General features: G+C 59.4%; 2 protein-coding genes across 10 annotated transcripts in view; one reads left to right on the top strand and one right to left on the bottom strand.

Annotated features, from left to right (window-relative positions):
- Window positions 1–7,236, bottom strand: part of THRA (thyroid hormone receptor alpha) — a 23,619-nt gene extending 16,383 nt beyond the window's left edge. Inside the window, exon 1 of the mRNA XM_027094501.1 lies at window positions 6,964–7,236. The gene's annotated coding sequence lies outside the window, so the exon portion shown is untranslated. The remainder of the gene's footprint in view (window positions 1–6,963) is intronic.
- Window positions 116–7,320, top strand: part of MED24 (mediator complex subunit 24) — a 39,385-nt gene continuing 32,180 nt past the window's right edge. For 3 of the 9 annotated variants that reach the window (XM_027094492.1, XM_027094495.1, XM_027094493.1), the window contains exon 1: window positions 119–258. The gene's annotated coding sequence lies outside the window, so the exon portion shown is untranslated. Of the gene's footprint in view, window positions 259–6,678; window positions 6,782–7,320 lie in introns of those variants that run through there. The other 6 variants (XM_027094494.1, XM_027094496.1, XR_003430315.1 and 3 more) reach the window with 5 other exon arrangements.

Genomic DNA, 7,320 nt, shown 5'->3' with positions numbered 1-7,320 from the left:
ACACACACACACACACACACACACACACACACACACACACACACACGGGCATGCACAGGCAAACACAGGCATCTGTGTGCAGACACTGCTGCCTGTGCCAGCGTGGGCTCCCATGGACAGCCACAAACACCAACAGCCCCGGGAGTCTGGAGATGGTGGAGGCTGCGGCAGCAACACAGGCACGCAGGTTGAGGAGTAGATGCCTCTCAGGGCTGGGACCTCTTCCTCCTCTCCCAGATCCCCCCGTTCTATTCTCAGGTATGGACTGAAGGGGACTGCCCCACCCAACCTGCTGTTATCCTAGTGCCAGCAGAGAGAGGAGGAGTGAAGGCGGGAAGGGAGGTACTATTTGGCAGGTGTGACATGGCAGAGGAGTACACAGACAGAGGCACCAGCTTGGCAAGCGCGGCGGGGGGGGGCGTGGGTGGGCAGGGGCTGAGGCAGCCTCTTTGGTGGGCTCTCGCTGGGCCCCCATGAGATGGATTCTGGAGCGTAAGGGCAGTGACCCTTAAGTCTGATCTCCTAGCCACTGTGGGGCCTTGGAGGCTAGAGAATGGGAGATGGGGTTGGGGGATATAATATAAGGGGGAGATAGGTTACTTAAACAAAAGGATCCTCTCCTCCAAAAGAATATAACAGGAAATTCCCCCCTGCAGGCACAGACAGAAAGACATAAACAGTAGCCTTGACTTGGGCCAGATGCCCAGTATTAACATCAAAGACTGTGCTTCCCGCCCAACCCCACCATAACCTCACCCACCTGCTGCTCTCCTGTCCCTCCTCCCACCCCAGGCCAGCTCCAGTCAGGCATTAAGGTGGGCGCCCAAGTCTAGGGCTCACCTCCATCCCCCCCACGCATACTGACGATGGTTGTGCCCACATCCATGCTCAAGAGCTCAGCCCCTTCCCTGTCAACCCACAGAACTTCGTGCCCCCGGCCCCAGTTCCCCCCAGAAATGGAGGGGGAGATCCAAATACCAAGAAGGCAGAGTTAGGAGCACCCACAAGCTGGGCACACTCTCCCTGCCCTCCCCCCAGCAGCCAGCGGGTAATCGGAGCTGGGAGGTGGGGCAGCTGAAGGCTGGAGGCATGAATGTCACAGGGCCAAGGCGCTCAGTGCAGATGGCATCAGGGGCACAGGGCTTGGGGTCCTCCCTTCCCCACTCCCCTCTTCCAAGGAGGAGGCTGCAGAGAGGAGTCTGCAAGCCCTGGGGAGCACGCCCAGGAGGGAAGGGAATGGTGGACGGGAAAAGAAAAGCAGGGATGTTCTCCCAGGCACCCCAGAGAGGCGGGAGATAGCCCCCACCCAAGCAGAACTGGCCGAGGAGGGGAGGTGGGGGAGAGGGACGAAGAGAGAAGCGGGGAGAGAGAAGCCAGGAGAGGGAGGGAGGGAATGGGGAGAGACAGAGAGATTGAAAATTGTGTGTGTGTGTGTGTGTGTGTGTGTGTGTGAGAGAGAGAGAGAGAGAGAGAGAGAGAGAGAGAGACAGAGACAGAGACAGAGACAGAGAGAGAGAGACACAGAGAGAGAGAGAGAGAGAGGGAGAGGGGGAGAGAGAGAGACAGAGAGACAGAGAGAGAGAGACACAGAGAGAGAGAGAGAGAGAGGGGGGGAGAGAGAGAGAGAGAGAGAGGGAGGGAGGGAGGGAGGGAGGGAGGGAGAGAGGGAGAGAGGGAGAAGGGAGAAGGGAGGGAGGGGAGCGCATACGAGGGAGAGAGAGCAGGCGAGAGCGAGCAAGTAAATGCAGCTGAGTCTCCCGCACACACACGGACACGTGCAGACACACACACTCACGCCGCATGCGCAGAGCCTCGGGCTCTGGGTACCCCATTCCAGCAGATATTCAGAGCCCTCCCCAGCCCACACATGCCCAAAACACGCATACATGGATTGCATGCACAACACACCCACTCACTGATGTGTACAAAGACGCTGATAGCCACCAAAGCCTCAGGTCCCATTCCCCTTCCCTCGCCCACGCCCCACGCGCCTGGGTAAAAGAGAAAATGAAACAGGCAGCTAAGGCTCTAGGAGCCAAGAGCTCATCTCTTCCTTACAAGAGTAAGAGAGGAGGAAGAGGGCTGGGGGCTGGGGCCAATCACGCTGCTCTGCCACTGCTGGAGGTGTGGCTGTGCCTTTGGCCCTAACCTTTAACCCCAGTCCCCAGTGCTGGGTGCCCACCTCCAAAGCAGGGGACCAAGGATAGCATTTTCTGGGCACCAATAAGTTCCATCTTGCTCCCCTTGTCTACCCAGAGAACTTCTGACCCCTCCCTCTGGACCACCTCACACAATGGCATGCAAGCGGGAGGTCCCCTTTGGTGCCCCAGCCCTGGCCTGCCAGGAAGGCAGGCGACACCATATGCCTGAAAACCACATGCTCCCCTCCCTCCAGCAGCCCCAGATGCCTCTGTGAGAGACGGAGAACTGTCTCTGGTTCCAAGCAGCGTGTGTATCCGCACCCTGGAGCGTTCCAGGCCTTGGGAAGAGAGGAGAATCCACAGGCGTTGTTTGCCGTGCCAGTGCCAGGATGCAATACCGACTGACCACAGGTGTCACCCCACGTTATGTTATTTACCCTCACTCTGCATGAGGTGGGCATCATTGTCTCCAGATTATGAAAACCTAGGCCCAGAGTCAGAAACTGGCAAATGGTGAAAACCCAGCCTCCAACTCCCAGCCCGCGCTCTTCCCGCCATGGTCACGCTCGCCTCCCTCCCCAAGAGGCACAAAAGTCCCCCAAGCACCTTTAGAGCCATGAGAACCAGGGTTGAGATGAGCTCCCTACTCCAGAGGCTCCCCAGTGGCCCACCACGAGGCATATCCCCACCACTGTCCTGGGGGAGCTGCATAAAAGGGATTTGGGGGGAGAGAGGAGTCTTATCACCAGATGCAGAGGAAAGGTGGCAACCCAGGACAGACCCTGGGTCTCGAGGTGCCACGCCTAACACCCTCCTTATTCACTGCTGCCGTCCTCCACACTAATGCCCCCTCCATGCAGGGGTGGGGAATCTGTCAGCCCGGGCTGGGTCCTGGTTGATTGATCAATGGCAGGTAGCTGAGATGCTGGGTCCCCAGGAGAGAGGAAGGGTGCCGTACTCTACTCATAAGAAAGGAGCGGGGGTATGGAGAGAGCCTGCTTTCCTTGTTTTTTCTCTCCCCCATTCCCAGTGCTCAGACTTGTCCTAACCAGAGATGCAGTGATGCCCAAACATTCATGCATTTGCCCCTAACTGGGGAGGTGTGTCCAGGCTGAGATGTCAAGAGCTCCATTTAAGAAGCAGCTAAAAGGTGATCAGAGGAGGGCAAGGCAGAGGGGCTCCAGCCTGCACAAACTCATGCGGGAGAGAGAGGGGACGTGGAGGCTGAGGAGGCTGGAGATTAGCGACCCACTATCCCTACCACCCCCATCCCCATCCCATTCCTGTGATGTCTAGGAGATCCAATTCTCCACCGAGCTTCTCCAAGAAGTGACCTACAGACTTCCTCGTTGTAACAGCTAACACATACAGTGCTTGTTAGGCACCAGGCACTTGTTAAAGCATTTTATGTATTCTGACTCCTCTAATCCTCAAAAAGCTGAATGAGGTAGGTATTATCCTCCTCAATTCACAGACAAGGCAAGTGAGAGGTTAAATCGCTTGCCCAGGAGTATACAGCCCACAAGTGGCAGGGCTGGGATTCAAACCCAGGCGATCCAGTTCCTATATATATATATATATATATATCCCTGTTTCTAACCATTACAGCATATCACCTGCTAGAGGAACAATATCTTGTTCTTTCATCCAGCTATGTGTTCCCTGTGACCCAGCCTCAGTTTCCCTTTCAGTAGCAGCCATGGATTCTCTATGGTAGAATCCCTACCAGTGTCTCCTCATCCATGGTCTGGGGCCACAGCTAGAGGGGAGCATGGCCAGAAATGGTAGATGTCCCCTGCTCAAACTCCCTCTCCGGAAGACTTGCCACTCTGGGCTGGAGGGCCAGCGCATGGGAGAGGGCCTCACGAAGTCTGGGCAGCTGTACCCTCAGAACCAGGCTCTGAGGCTGGGCAAAGCAGACACAGCTGTTGGGCATCTCGGAGGTGGGTCTCAGCTGCCAGGGGTGTGGAGAAAGGCCACTGTGAGTCCTGCCAAAGACCCAGCTCAGCCGGGTCCTGCCAACTCCTGCCACCGCCCCCGGGGGCAATTATCTTCCAGCGGGTCAGTGTGGAGGGAGCCCCCTCTCCGGCCTGTTTGGGAGCTGGCTAGCCATGGCCTGCACACCCAGGCCTTCCACCCAGCTGGTGTCCCCTGGCTGAGCCTGCCAGCCTGAGAGATCAGCATGGGCAGTGGCCGACCCCCTTTCCTTCTCCCCCCCACTCCCAGCCCCCCAAACTCGCTGGCCGCAGCTGCAGTACTGAGGAAGCGCAGGATGTCCTGAGCAGCCAGCTGAGCCCCCTGCCCCCCACCCCAACCTCCCGCTGACCCCAGAGGCAGGGCAGGCGGGCCGAGGGGCGGGGTTTGAGTATGAACAACTGGAGAAGAATGAAGAACCTCACCACCAGTTCCCAGCTCTGAGCAAGGAGGCTGCGGCAGAAACGGAGACCAGAACAGGGGTCGACGGGGTCAGGGACAGGTGAGAGTTACAGACTAGCAGAGAAGCGAGGAGGGAGGAGACACAGCGGAGACAGCGTTGGAGCGAAATTCCAAGTCAAAAATACACATCACTCACCCAGACACTCACCAACATACTGCCTCCTACGGCAGGCTTCCAAGTTTAGACAGGAGGGCAGAGGTGGGTAAAGGGGCCAGACTCACGGTGGGAGGCAGGAACTCAGCTGGGGGCCCGTGAGCATCCCCAGGAATGGCTCAAACAACCCCAGCAGGGGCGGCTAGGTTCCTTATTTGCTTTTGGGGTGGGGATAGAGGCTGCTTCCTAGGAGCCAGGTTTCCCCAAGACCCCCCTCCCCCCAGCAACCAGGATCATCTCAGCTCCTGAAGTCACTGAGCACTGCTTCAGGTCCATGACTCGGCCCTCTAGAACTCCCCTACCCCCTACTCTCTTTGCTCTAATTTCTCTGTCCCTCAAAAAAAAAGAACGTCAAAAAAGAAGAGAGGAGGAAGCTTGAGGAGAAAAGTCTATGACTGTATGTCCATCTAGGGGTGTGCCTGACTGCACAGCTACACCGTGCGCATCCAGAGTTGTAGACCTGTGACTGTGTGGGCCGGAGCCTTGTAAGTGCCTTCTGCACCTGAGGCCCTGGGACTGTGTGCAAATGAGTGTACCTGTGTCCAGAGTTCCCACAGTCAATCAATTAACAAGTATTTACAGAGCACTTCCTATGCTAGGCTCTGGGTGGGATCCAGAGCAATTCCAGAGATTCTCCCAGGTCTCAAGGAGCTCACCATCTGGGGGAGGGGGGGGATGACAAGCGAAAGAGGTGGAAAATGTTATCGTGAATGCATGCCTTACACCATTATGGGAGCAGGGGTTTTGTGGTATACAGAACCTCAGAGAGCCACAGTAAGAGTCCAGGAAAATACTTGTTGCTAAGTTGTGTATCCGTGTGTTGATGTGTAACTGCATTTGCGTTTGACTGAGTGACAGCGACTGATACGGCAAGGAGATGATGCCTGTGTGACTGGGCTCATGCGAGCACGTGTGTGCCTGTGAGTGACAGGGTCTTTTGTAATGTACGGCTGTGTGCAATTGCTCTGTGTTCATGCAAGCGTGCGATAGTGACTTTTTCTGTGTGGGTGACAGCGACTCCTCCTTGTTGTGTGTGACAGCATCTCCATGTGACCCTGTGCATGGGTATGTGCATGGGTTGGTCTCCCTGCTCTTGGTCTCCTGTGGGTGTGTCTCACCCCTCTGAGCTCCCCTGTGCAGTGGCAGCCAGCCTCTTCCCTTGTCCCCATGTGGGTGTGTCCAGCAGCTCCTGTCCTTGAATCCGCCTGGGTGTCCCCGGGTGTGCATGTGGCTGTCTATGTGGGCACATCTGTGTGTCTGCATGTCACGTTTGCTTCCCCCCTCATCTTGGACAACAGCCCCCTTCATCCCTTCCCCCTCCTGGGGCCAGAGCCAGCACTGAGAGGTGGGCTCCCATCTCACTGACTTTCCTTCTGCAACCTCCACCCCTGGAAACGCGTGGCTCTCTCCATTGCCCCTATCATCCCCCACCCCGCAGGCTTTTCCTTCACACTGGACTAGGGAAGGCCCCAGGCAGAGAAGGGGCACCAGAGACACGTTGCAAGGGGAGGGAAACGGGTGGCACACACAACACGGGTCCATTCCTCCCTCTCTTCCCTAACCGCCCTAGCTTGCAACTCCCTTAATCATCTAGGAACCCTCAGATACACCCCCCCGCCCCGCACACACACACCCCCCCCAACCAGTCGCGTTTTTGCAATTAGGAGTGTTGCAACCAGAGAGCCATGTTCAATTGGGGAGGCGGGTGAAGGGGGGGGACTTCCTCCTCCCGGGGCCAGTGCAAGCCCACCCCCCACCCCACTCCTACCGCCCTCCGCAGCTGGAGGCAGCTTTGCAAAGGCCACTCGGCCTCGGCCTGGGAGGCTAGGGGTGGGAGCTGGTGGGGCAGGCCTCCGGCGCACCGTAAACAAACCACGGCGCGGCGGGCGGGGGAGCTCCGGCGGCCGGCAGCGGGGCCGGGCCCGGGAATGCGCAGCGGACGGGCCGGACAGAGGCCGGGCGGGCCCTCGAAGGGGAGGCCCGGACGCCATCTCCGCCGGCGAACCCCGGGGCCCACCGACCTCCCAGCAACGCCTCTCTTCCCCAGGGCGTAAGTTGCAAGCTCCCGGCCAGTGACAGGGTCACCGGGGCGTCCAGGAAAGCTGAGGCTGGCAGCGGGTACCCCTCGGGCGCCCCCAGCCCACCTGGGAGCTGGCCAGAGAGCCCCGCGGCTTTGCATAATCAATCGCGATGCATTTGCATATTAATGCCCCCTCGCTCCCTCCCCCTTACCTCGGCGTGGCGCGCTGGACCGGGTTGGGCAGCGACGCGGGGGTCTCAGCGCCCCGTGCCGGGGGCGTCCATGGGGGGCCGGTGGGGCCCGGGCCGCCCGCCTCCTGCGCCCGGGTGTGAGTGCGAGTGAGCACGGGGGGGCGGGGGGCGAGTGTGGCGGCCCCGCGGCTCCTCCGGCAGAGGCGGCGGCCGCTCTTAGCTCCTCCCTCCCCCGCCCCACTCTGGCTGGGGCTCGGGCTCTGCGCGCCCGCCCGGCTCTCGGCTGCTCCCTGCAGGCCGCCTAGACGCCGCCGCCGCCGCCGCCGCCGCCGCCGCCGGCCCCCGCCGGCCCCCGCCTCCCGCCCCCCGCCCCCCGCC

The sequence above is a fragment of the Aethalodelphis obliquidens genome, unplaced genomic scaffold (assembly GCF_003676395.1).
Source record: "Aethalodelphis obliquidens isolate GAN/ISIS:26980383/991018 unplaced genomic scaffold, ASM367639v1 scaffold89, whole genome shotgun sequence".
Classification (NCBI taxonomy): Eukaryota; Metazoa; Chordata; class Mammalia; order Artiodactyla; family Delphinidae; genus Aethalodelphis; species Aethalodelphis obliquidens.
The sequence above is the reverse complement of the archived record's forward strand: the minus strand, read 5'-3'. Positions and strand labels throughout refer to the sequence as shown.